This window comes from Lathyrus oleraceus, chromosome 5, assembly GCF_024323335.1.
Source record: "Lathyrus oleraceus cultivar Zhongwan6 chromosome 5, CAAS_Psat_ZW6_1.0, whole genome shotgun sequence".
Lineage (NCBI taxonomy): Eukaryota > Viridiplantae > Streptophyta > Magnoliopsida > Fabales > Fabaceae > Lathyrus > Lathyrus oleraceus.
In genome coordinates this window covers 206,787,412-206,800,796 of record NC_066583.1, presented here as the reverse complement: position 1 = coordinate 206,800,796, position 13,385 = coordinate 206,787,412, and the positions used below count along the sequence as shown (strand labels likewise).

The following is a 13,385-nucleotide window of genomic DNA, read 5'->3' as shown; positions in this document are numbered from 1 at the left end:
ATATAATGTTTTAAGACCACTTGTTAACATAAATATAAACATCTCATTCATCCAACTGAAAAGTAATTCAACCAACATATATTAGTTCCAAAATATAACACGCTTATTCAAACTTCCCATGTATATAATTTTTCTCTTAACAACATGCCATCCACCACAACATACTTATTCCAACTACACATGGAACAAGGTAGATCCATACTTGGGTAGTGAAAATACATTTCCACAATGCATGGATTGTCATCTATATTGAAGAATCAACTCCAAACACAAGAGGGAGATGAATTATGATATTTGGTTTTCAATTTTTTTTAAACAATTGATTTATTTTTAAAAGATTGATTTTAAGAATAAGATAGAAGCAAATATTAAACAATGAAAAAGATAAATAATAATAAAAAAATTAAAGATATATGGTAAGAGAGATCACACTAGAGATTATCCTTGTTCGACCTTAAACCATTTAGTATCTAAGAGTTTCCTCTCGAGATTTCCACTAAAAACAACTTAAGCTTTTACACAGGTTCAATCTAACAACCTTACACAAAGCTTTTACACATTTAGCTTACAGGTTTCAAATCTATTACAATAACAAAAGAGAACTATGCTCTTGAATATCAAAATTCAGTACATAACAAAAAAAGGCAACTCTCAGATGAAGCTTTCCACTCTCTCAATATTAATGTAATTTATAGTGAATAAAAACTTATAAAAGAAGAATGATTGAGATATGAAAGTTGATTATTCAGAAAAAACAATTGTATGTTTAGAATTGAGAAATACACTACTTTATATAAGAAGAAATTTGGCTAACAAAGGTAATAATCCGTAGGCACAGTCGCTTTCTAATTGATTAGATAAACAACCTAATTGATTAATTTAATCCAAAAAAGAAAATCTCAATCTGCGACATCACTTAATCGTTTAAAAGGCTACCTTATTTTAATTGATTAGAAGAAAAGAGTAATCAATTAGATCGTGTATTTTGCTTTCCTAAATAATCAGAAATCCTTCTTAATTGTTTAAGTATTTTTCCGGATTGGTTTTTTGAAGTTTTAAGAAAAGGATGGAGATTTTGAAATAGTTTTGGTGCGTGTTTGCATTGCTTTTGTACCGAAAGACCTGTTCTTTCTTAAATTACATTCAACTAATCAAACTACAAGATAAAACAATATGCACGTGATGAGACGGGCTTTCATTGTAAAACATTATAATATTAACAAATAAAAATACCTAAACACAAGTGATCTTTTATTCATTATTACTTCTTAGAAAAGTTAATCACTTCTAACCAATATTTATTGAGTTTACTTCTCTGTGTGAGTTGATGTAAGCAAAACATTTTTGTTATTTTTTCAAAACCCTAATCACTTTTGTTATAAGACAAGAAAGTCCTTAAAGATTTAAGGCAAGTAAATACTCTAGTGTGAGGCAAAGAAATCTATATTATTTATTGATAATGCTAAAATATAATGTTTTAAGACCACTTGCTAACATAAATATGAACATCTCATTCATCCAACTGAAAAGTAATTCAACCAACATATACTAGTTTCAAAATATAACACGATTAATCAAATTTCTCACGTATATAATTTTTCTCTTAACAACATGCCATCCACCACTACATGCTTATTCCAACTACACATGGAATAAGGTAGATCCATACTTGGGTAGTGAAAATATATTTCCGCAATGCATGGATTGTCATCTATATTGAATAATCAACTTCAAACACAAGAGACAGATGAATTGTGACATTTGGTTTTCAATTTTTTTTTAAAATTGATTTATTTTTAAAAGATTGATTTTAAGAATAAAATAGAAGCAAATATTAAAAAGTGAAAAAGAGAAATAATAAAAAATTAAAGATATATGGTAAGAGAGATCACCCTAGAGATTATCCTTTTTCGACCTTAAATCATTTAGTATCTAAGAGTTTCCTCTCGAGATTTCCACTAAAAACAACTTAAACTTTTACACATGTTTAATCTAACAATCTTACACAAAGCTTTTACATATTTAGCTTACACGTCTCAAAGCTATTATAATAACAAATGAGAGCTAAGCTCTTGAATACAAAAATCCAGTACATAAAAAAAAAGACAACTCTCAGATGAAGTTTTCCACTCTCTCGACATTAATGTAATTTCTAGTGAATAAAAACTTATAAAAGAAGAAGAATGATTGAGATATGAAAGTTGATTATTCAGAAAAATAATTGGATGTTTAGAAGTGAGGAAAACACTACTTTATATAAAAAGAAATTTGGCTAACAAAGACAATAATCCGTAGGCACGATCGCTTTCTAATTGATTAGATAAGCAACCTAATTGATTAGTTTAATCCAGAAAAGGAAATATCAATCTGCAACATCACTTAATCCTTTAAAAGGCTACCTTACTTTAATTGATTAGATGAAAAGACTAACCGATTAGATAATGTATTTTGCTTTCCTAAATAATCAGAAATCCTTCTTAATTGTTTAAGTATTTTTTCGGATTGGTTTTAAGAAGTTTTAAGAAAAGGATGGAGATTTTGAAATAGTTTTGGTGCCTGTGTGCATTGCTTTTGTACTCAAAGACCTGCTCTTTCTTAAATTACATTTAACTGATCAAACTACAAGATAAAACAATATGCACATGATCATGCGAGCTTCCACAACTTCACAATTTTAATTCCTTTAAATTACTTGATTTAATTTTGTTTACCTCTTTCAACCAAAACTTTGAATACTTTGAGCACTTTATGTTGTACTTGCTTCTTGAGTGATGATGAATGTGATTTATTCTTCCTTGTTCAATTATGATTTATTCTTTCCTGTTAGATTAAGGTATTTCCATAATCTTTAATAAATTAATGTGTCGTAGATCCTAATTTATATGTGTGCTAATTTGTTTAGTTAGCATTTGCATTAAAATATGTTTATAGTTTTAAACATGATTGGAGCATGCATTATGAAATCAATTATTAGATTAATTCTAAAAAGATGCATGCTTGTATATTTTGAGAAGAAAAAGAGATTTTTGCACAGAATAAAAAGATAGAGATTATGATCGAAGGAAAATGAAGGTAAAAGAAAATATGTGAATTGAAATTGGCACTCAAAATTAAAAACTTCAAGTAATTGAGAAGAATAATATGTTAAGCAAAGAAAGTATTGAATGAGAAGTGTTGAAATAAGAAGAATAAACTATCGAAGAGGAAGTATCATGACAATGTCTCAAAAATAGAATTTTAAACAAAACCCAAATCTTAAAAAAAACTAAAATGTAAATCCTTAAAGCAAGAAATTTAAGATATAACAAACTAAAATTAAAAATAATAAAATTTATACGAGTGAATACAAAATGATTTATATGATTTTATGAATTTTATATATTTTACCTTTATTTAAACAAAAGAAATGGCGACAATTGTCTCTAACAACCGTGGAAATTGTCGCAAATAAAGAATTATGATAATTTTTAGAAAATGTTGCAACTTTTATGTAATAAATTCTATTTTTTTTATCATGAAGAATATAATAACCGTTTTTGAGAAAGTATTGTAACATACATAATATAAAAAAGATAATTTAAATGCCAATATGGTTAATCATACTCCACATTATCCAAAGGCAATTTTGTCTAATAAATTTGAAAGGAAAAACTTATTTCTCCACATTGACCAATCAGCATCATGGGGTGGTGGCGCAGTTGGCTAGCGCGTAGGTCTCATAGCTTTCTGAGTAATCCTGAGGTCGAGAGTTCGAGCCTCTCTCACCCCAAAATATATTTTGAAACAGCGTTTTTATTTTACATTTCTATATATCACTACAACTTGCTACGTGACTATGTGAGATCATGTGCCACATTTCTTTGTGATCGGGTCTCTTATGATTGGAACCCAATTTTCTTTTCATTCTTTACCAGATTATGGAAATGCAAGTGGCTTATATTGTTCACAACCAATTAATTGTCTTAATGCTTTTGCTTTAGAACTCGGTAATCCATTAACTTAGTTAGTCATACAAACACATTTTTTTCATTAACAATATTTCTGTAATTATTTTTTCTTTTAAATACTTCATTCATTCTCACTAAAACATTTAAATAACTTTTAACAAAAATTTCATAAACTTTATTATTATTGTTATAATAAAATACAAATTATAGTATTTATCATTTGAATCTAAATGTACGATTAATTATAACAGATTCGTGATTTACTCACTTATAGATTATGAGGGTTATGTATTTTTATCTGAAGTTTGTGTTTATCTTTGACCTTGAAGATTTTAGGGTATTTATAGAGTCTCGTAGACTTAGCTAAGACCGAAAGTAATGTAGTTCCTATTGGATCGACTCTTTGGATTGACGGTATTTTGCAAAACAATAATATAGAGAAGTGTCCAAGTGTTTAAGATTGATCTAACTTGCAAAATAACAACATGGAGAAGTGTCTAAGTGTTTAAGAGTCCTTGTTATTTTATGTACACCACACTATGTTTCATTAACTTGACATAGTTGTAGGTTTGTCTAATTGAGTTGTAAATTCAATATTGTTATGTACACCTCTATGTTTCTGTAACTTGGAAGGGTGATCTTGTACTATGTACTATTTTTTTGACGCAAAATCTTTTGATATTATCTTCTAATCATCAAAGGCTTGTAATGAAATGATGTTAAAGCATTCTTAGAAGGATCAAAAGACTAATTGAGAGAATCTTCAGAACTTCGATCTTTAGAGTTTTGACACATTTCCTCACATTGAAATAGATAAAGTCTAAACCTAATGAGTTTCTTCAATCTTATCGTGAAAAGCTTTAAACAATAAGGGGACGACTTGACGTTAGATCAAGTATCTGAAGTTGGTTTATGAAAAGAATTGGATGTCGCGGGGGAGATGCTGACTTTGCATTTGATTTGGATTTAATTTGGGAAAAAGACTCGACGTTGGATCAAACGTTTTTTTTGTTCTTTTCTGAAAAATGGTTGATTTTAATCTTTTGAATTAACAATCAACTTAACACAATAAAATAAATGAAAATAATAAACTTATTACACATCACGGGAATGCGGTTCAATTTGTCAATGGGGATAGAGTTCAATAATTAACAATACAAGTTCAATAAACATCTGTAAATAAAAAATATCGTTGTAAGAAGCCTCAGGAGAAAGGCAATGGATCAGAAATAAATCAGAAATTTGAATTAAAAAATTTAGCGCTATGTTAAACAATCGTAAGACGATTCATGTAGGAATCACCCTATTTGAGTCCGGTTAACAAAATTTTATGCCTTTAAACAATTTCTGAAATTAAATTGAATTTTTAATTCTGAAATTTCAATGCATTTGTGAAAAATCGATAGACAAATAAATCGATTTTTTTATTAATTTTTTTTAAAATAACGAATTTAATTAAATAAATAATAAATAAAAATAATAATAAACAATAATGATAATAATAATAATCAAATAATAATTACTAATAATAATAATAATAATAATAATAATAGTATAATAATGATAATTAGTAATAATATATATCAACAATAATAATCAATAAATAATAAAAATAGAAATAATAAAAATTCATAATGATAAAATTAAAAATCAATAATAATAAACAACAAAATAACAATAATAATAATAATAATCAATAATAGTAGTAATAATAATAATAATAATAATAATAATAATAATAATAATAATCAAAATCAAAATCAAAATAATAATTAATAATAATAATATAGTAATAAAACAAAAACAAAAACAAAAAATAAAAATAAAAAATAAAAAAATAAGAATGAGTGTGTGGGGGGCGGCTTGCTATGAGTCGGTGTTTATTGAGTTGGGTTTCATTTCACTATGTACAATTCAAAATAACAGTATACCAAAACTTTTAAATAGAGTAATAACAAAAACATATATACAAATTGTAGAATTTAAAGTTTAATTGTTTGTAAGATAAATCACTATTATTAATGTATGTGTGTAATAACAAAAACATATACACAAATTGTAGAATTTAAAGTTTAATTGTTTGTAAGATAAATCACTATTATTAATGTATGTGTAATAACAAAAACATATATACAAAATGTAGAATTTAAAGTTTAATTGTTTGTAAGATAAATCACTATTATAATGTATGTGTGTAGAGGTGTACAGAAACACTACACTTCACTATTTTTTAAAATTAAACCATCAATATTTATAGCGACTCATGTAATAGACACAAACATAACGAGTATGTGGAAAGATATAAACATATTGTCTGAGAGTAAAATCAAATATATCATAAGTGTTTAGAGAATTAGATTAAAAAAAAAACATGAGAAGAAAAAGAAAGTTCAGAAGATTTATATGTAAAAGATTCAAATTTTAACTCTTGTCGGGAGGAAAAATATTACTTACCGAGAGAGAGAGGATTCAAGGGATAGGCGACGTTTCTCCATCATTTTTGAGTCAAGAGAGAGATTATATATATATATATATATATATATATATATATATATATATATATATATATATATATATATATATATATATATATATATATATATATATATATATATGAATTTTAAAGATTAGTCAATTCTCAAAACTACCACTCCAGATATTTTTTAAGTATAAAATTAATTAAAAATAATTAAATCAACTAAATATCAAACAATTTTAAATAATCAAAATAAAATTAACATGAAAACATAGAAAAAAAATAAAAGGATTAACGATGAATAAAAATCGAACGCAAAAATGCTTGAAAAAATAAAATGATGGTACTAAAATGATCAGCACGAAATAAGTTTCTAGAAAACATACAGATTTTGATCAATTTTTGAAATGAAAAATGAATGGTAAAAAGACTCAGGCTGATCAAAATACGACCGAAAAAGTAGTAAAAAAAATAAAACGAGTACATTAGGTTAAACTACGTGAACCGTAGATTAAGAATACTTGTGTCTACAAGCTCAATTTTTAAATTTTTGCCTGCTAATTTGTCGTACAGTTGAGAAACGATTCGACCGATTTGTCTGTAGATCCGAAAAAATATTTCGAGCAACATTTTAAGCGTTATGTGAAATAAATGCATGTTGTGATTAATATAAAATGCAGATGTCTTGTGAATGTGTTGATTTACTGATCGAATAATTGCGAATAGACAATCAGATGCAATTGAATCGCTCTTTGACCATTTTCTTCTGATTCTCAATTACAATTAAAACTCTACAAAGATTCAAATGACGACAATACTTATGATTGTCACGCTCTGGACCTCTGAAACAATATGTAATTGAATGAATGATGCACTGAGATTGAGAAATCAAGCCTTTTGACTTTTTAATCAACATATGACTGAATGAATACGATCAAGATCAGATAGAATATCAGAACTCCTGACTTTTTTATCTAAACCTTGATAACTGCTTTTAAATGATGAAATGCATGACAAAAATGGACTGACTATGCTATGTTGATGCAAGTGAAAAACTTAGGGTAAATTTTAGGGTATGACAGTCAGATTCGATGATAAGCTTGAATATGTAAAGTCAAAGCTAGTTGAGAAATTTACAGATCTGGAGATCACTTATTCAGGTTCTGGAGGAAATACTTCAGAAGCCAAAGATGCTGAGGCATAAGACTCTGAAGCTCCTCAACCAGAATCTGTTGAAGCTCAGATTCCTCTGAGAAGGCACGGATAAAGATCTTCACATTCTGAAGAATTGATTCTTAGAGATAAATTTGAACCTGTCAGAACCAGTTCCTTATTCAAACCTTCTGAAGAGACTCTTTTGGGTTTGATGTCTCTGATTGAGCCTACATCAATTGATGAAGCACTCCTGAATAATGAATTCTGGTTATATAAGAGGAACTCAAACAATTCTCCAGAAATGACGTGTGGGATCTGGTGCCAAGACCCAAAGGAACTCACGTTATTGGAACAAAGTGGGTCTTCATAAACAAGTTGAATGAACAAAGAGAGGTAGTAAGAAACAAGGCTCGACTAGTAGCACAAGGTTATAGTCAGCAATAGGTGATTTACTATAAAGAAAATTTTGCACCAGTTTCCAGGTTAGAGTCTATTCGTTTCTTAATTTCCTTTGTTGTTGATCATAATATTATCTTGTATCAAATGGATGTTAAGAGTGCATTTCTGATTGGTTACATTACTGAAGAAGTATATGTACACCAACCCCTTAGTTTTGAAAATCCTAAAAATCCAGATTTTGTTTTCAAACTTAAGAAATCATTGTATGAAATACTACAGAATTTTCTTTTAGAAAATGATTTCCCCAAAGGGAAGGTTGATACAATTTTATTTTGTAAGTCATTCAAAAATGATATCCTTGTTGTTCAAATTTACGTTGATGATATCATATTTGGTTCTGTTAATGCTACTTTGTGCAAGAAATTTGCTAAGTCTATGCATGCAGAGTTTGAGATGAGTCTTATAAGAGAACTCTAGTTCTTTATGGGGAATTATATCAATCAAGGTCCAGAAGGAACATACATACAACAGAGCAAGTAAACCAAGGAACTTCTAAAGAAGTTTGACATGTAAGAATGCAAGATGACAAAGACTCGTATGCATCCTACATGTATCCTTGAGAAGGATGAGGTAAGTGCTAAGGTAGAACAAAAGGTATATAAAGGTATGATTGATTCTCTCTTATACTTGACTACTTCTAGACCTGACATTTTGTTTGGTGTTTGTTTGTGTGCTCGCTTCTAATCAGATCCTAGAGAATCCCACTTAAAAATTCTTAAGAGGATCTTCAGGTATCTTAAAGGTACGACTAACCTTGGCTTGTGTTATAGAAAATTTAAAGACTATAAGCTAGTGGGTTATTATGACGTTGATTATGCTGGAGACAGACTTGAGAGGAAAAACACTTCTGGAACCTGTCAGTTTCTAGGAGACAACCTGATCTCATGGTCCAGCAAAAGGCAGTCAACAATAACATTATCAACCGCTAAAGCTGAATATATTACAGCTTCTAGAAGCCACACTCAGATGCTCTGGATGAAAAGTCAGCTAAAATATTTTCAGATATATGAGAGTAACATCTTTATACTCGGTGACAATACTTATGTTATTTGTTTATCTAAGAATCCCATTTTTCATTCTAGTGCAAAACATATTGAGATAAAACATCACTTTATACGTGACTATGTTCAGAAGGGAATTTTAATCTAAAATTTATTGATACATATCATCAATGGGATGATATCTTTACAAAACCCCTTTCTGAAGATAGATTTGTTTCCATTCTGAAAATTTTGAAAATGGACTTATGTCCAGAATGAAAAAGATGTTTTTCTCAGAAATGTTAATCTCTCAGAATTGTCAAATGAGACTCTGAGATTTGTTTGTGGTTCTGAATGTGTGAGTCTTCTAAAGTGAGAAGGTTTCATAAGTTCGAATGTATCCAGTCAGAACTTGTTTGGTTAAACAAATATGCTTTATGGATATTGAACAGTTTTGCATTTAATAGTTGTCGATCAGTCTCGCTTAGTGGAACAGTTTTAAAGACATCTGTCTTAGAAAATTGAATCGTTTCTGATCTACTGATGTGACACATTAGGTGAATAAACCTTAGGATTAGGTAAAATCTTCATGCTTTACCCCTTTGTCAGATTTGTATATTATTCAAAAAAAAATCATGATTGCAAAAACCTCTATTTCCACTTCACTCACTTCACACACTTTCGCTACTATCACAACCTACATTTTCTCTCTTTGAGCTTAAAACTTTATGCAACCCTAAAACCCTTTGTTCTTCATCAATAATGGCCTCACAACAATCCGCGGAACAAGTTCAATAACAACAGTAACAACAAGAGCAAGTTCTAGAAGGGATTCAAGAGCTTACACTCTATACTCCAGTTGATAAGTTAAAGGTTCTTTGTGAGTTATTGGTGGATTTTGATAATCTTAAAGCTAATGGGTATGATCTATTTGGAACTGTTAGAACTCTAGGATATGAAGGTTAATTTGAACGTCTCAAAGGACCAGTTTACGACGAGTTGGTAAAGCAATTTTGGGGTTTTGCTGATGATACGAATCTTCAAGTGACGTCATATGTGTTGGCTCACATGATCTCCATATCTGAGAAGTATATTGCTAGACTTATTAGTCATGATGGTTCTGGGAAGCGTTGTTTTGGCATGCTTTCCAAGAAGAGTAAGATGGAAGAGATTGCAGAAATTATCTTCATGGATGGAAAGCCCTCCTCCAATCCCAAGAATCTTCATGAAAATCTTAGGATCTGGTTCAAGATTATTCTGGGGCGCATTCATGTCATACCTTCTTCAAACTATCAAGATTACATTAACGCAGATTAGAAGTACATGATGTATTATCTGGCAAGTGGTGACAAGATGAATTTGCTCTAAATTCTCTTCAAGTATCTGAGGGAGGTGGTTAAGGAAACTAGAAATGGATATAATAAGATGACAAATTGGATACCTATAGGATGCAGGAATGACCAAGGAAGTTGAATTTGTCAATGGGAAGAATTTCAATGGACATACTCTGAAGAACATGTCCTTCATTAAAAATGTTCTTAATCCTTCATAGCTTCTAGACAAGAAGTTTGATGCTTCTATAAGGATTCCAGTGGATGATTATTCTCTCTTCTGAAATGAAGAATCTAAGGAGGTTCGGGAACTATACATTTTTGACTTCCTGGCATCGAGTGTTAATCATGTTATGTTATCTCATGATGAACTTCCAGATCATCCAGTTGATGTGTACTCTCAGAATAGAAAAAGGAAGTCTAAAATTTTTGGTGAAGGACCTTCTGGATCTTCCAGACCCCCTACCAAAGTTACTAGAACTTCTGGACTCGGCATTTTGAAAGACACAATGAGATCAGAAGTAGAGTGTGTCCAATGTGAGACTGCTAGGTCTTCTGAAGTGACTCCTTCTGGGAATCATGGCAAGTCGCATATGACTGAGACTCTTTTTTACTCTTCTAGTTTTGCTATAACTATTTCATTTATTCCTCCTCAAACTTCTCCACCACCATACATCCCTTTTGGAACTATAACCACCCTCCTCCCAAATTCTCTAGTGATTCTGAAACGATTACCACATATAGACCATCCATTTCTGTCACACTTCCCATACCCAATGTAACATTTGCTGAATCGACCACCATCATGACCATTTCACCACCAACCTTAAATATGTGTACCACTTTTGAAGCTACTCCCACTACCCCCAAACCTTTTAATACAGAAAGACATCCCTCTGACTCTGACTTTTCCACACCCACTTCAATCACTCTAACCATGCCAGAAGCCCGTGCCTTTCCATAAAGCACACCCTTTCCACCAACTCCACCCCACCAACCTCTCATTGATGAACCTGTCATTGATGTATTCATGGAATGAATCAGAAACAATGAACCCTTTATCCCAGATTCTTTTGACCAAACCATTGTTATTTCCTCTGATACCGAGATTCAATATGAACCTAATCCTAACCCTGAGGAATTTGATGATTTAGTCAGACAGTATGAATCAGATGTTGAGGACATTACAATCCCAAACATAAACTCTTGTCAATATTCTGATCAAACTTCTGTTCAAACCAACATTCATCCTACACCTTTGGATGAAATGTTGATTTTGTTTGAAGGTGAGGTTGTTTCCAGATTGAACACTCTCTCTGAGGTTTGCACTTCTAATGCAAACTTCATTGAAGTGTGTGATTTGACCAACAACTTCAGAAGTTGGATATAAGTCAACTCTGAAGAGTTAGAGTTCATGTGCTTAAAGGAAGCTAAAAGGGACTTCCATGCCAGACTCTCTGGTATTGTTGAACCTCTACTTCAAAAGGTTCCTCCAACATTTCTTCTTCCTGCTCTAGAAGTGATTCCACTTCCTTCTCCTGTTTAAACTACTTTAGTCGCTTCTGAGTCAACTCTTGAAGCTGGAAGCGTCTCCAGGTTATGAAGACTGTGATTTCTGATGAAGTCATTATGAAGACTTTTGAGCACCTGGAGGCTGAAAATTCTGAGGTAAAAGAGAGGCTCAAGCGAAAGGATGAGAAGACATCAAAGATTAAAGGGATGCTTGGAATGATCTTATCAAAACTGTCACCCCCTCCTTAAACCCTAGTTTTTTAAAACTTTGTGTTGTCTTTGTTTTTCATTTTTGTACTTGACTTATTTCATTTTAAAACTTTTTCTTTTTAATGAAATAAAAATTTTATTTTGGTTTACTTTGTCTTTACTTATTTTTGAATGATGACAAAGGGGGAGAAAGAATGACTAATTTTGATATACCTAACTCCAATTCTGAAAGCCAAACATATCTTTAATGATTATTATGACATTGGTAACCTTTCTTGGAACTTTGAAAAGTTCATCATATTAACCATGTGTTTCAAGTTCTAAGGCATTAACCAAGCTAAATTGAGTTCATATGAACCAGGCTTATGCTCTGGATAGTTAACTAAGCAATTTGCAGTTAACCGGACATATTCAAGTTCTAAACTAAGTTCAAGTGAACCATGTGTGTTTTGAATCAGGTGTGTTTTGAACTAGGCGTATACAAGATTTGAACCAGACGAAGTTCTGAACCAGGTTTATACAATTTCTGATAACAACCAGACATGCGCAATACAACCAGGCATATGAAAGCTCTGAAAAATCATGCTATGTTACGAGGCTGATTACCAGACTTTCTGACACTCAAGCAAAGGACTCTGAATGAAATACTTCTGAACCTAAGTTGTTGCATTATGGGAAGTTACTACGTCCATTGTAATCAGGCTTCTTCCTTATGGGAATATAGTAACTAGGCTTCTGCCTTATGGGAAGTTATTTCTTTCATGCTGATTGAGATCTTTTTTATATGTGTTAATATTATTTTAAGTCTTAAATTCAGGGGGAGCTTGCAAACCTAAATGCTGATTGGAAGAAGATTGTTGATCGGCTTGTCCTTGAGAAGGCTCAGATGAAGACATCTTTTGAGACCGAGATCTGACGCATCCGAAAGAAGTATGCACCAGTAGCCAGATCATCTGACACTGTTTCTAGGGGATCCTTAGGATGATTAGTTTCCTCTTCTCTTGTATTTGTACTTTGGTTTCTGAAATTGTACTCAGTGTAATCCTTCCAAATTTTATGAATAAAAAGAGATTTTTATGGTCAATCAAATTGTTATTATTATTATATGTTTGCAAATAAAACAACATGTTCCTTGAAATTAAAACAATCAAAAACATTGTATTTCATGCATCATCTGCATAACAGGTTTTCTTCTGCCAGATGTCTCATCGGTTATCCTTCTATGCTTCAGCCAAACTGACTCACCGATACAACACTCGCACCAATCAACCCAAAATTATGGAACATTTGGAATAAGAGAATAGAGATCTTAAGG

At 30.8% G+C, this 13,385-nt stretch overlaps 1 non-coding gene across 1 annotated transcript; it reads left to right on the top strand.

The window, feature by feature from the left end:
- The first annotated feature begins 3,683 nt into the window (after positions 1 to 3,683).
- Positions 3,684 to 3,769, top strand: TRNAM-CAU (transfer RNA methionine (anticodon CAU)). The gene is given in 2 exon segments: positions 3,684 to 3,721; positions 3,734 to 3,769. It is a non-coding gene; the product is annotated as a tRNA-Met (tRNA).
- The last annotated feature ends 9,616 nt before the right edge of the window (positions 3,770 to 13,385 follow it).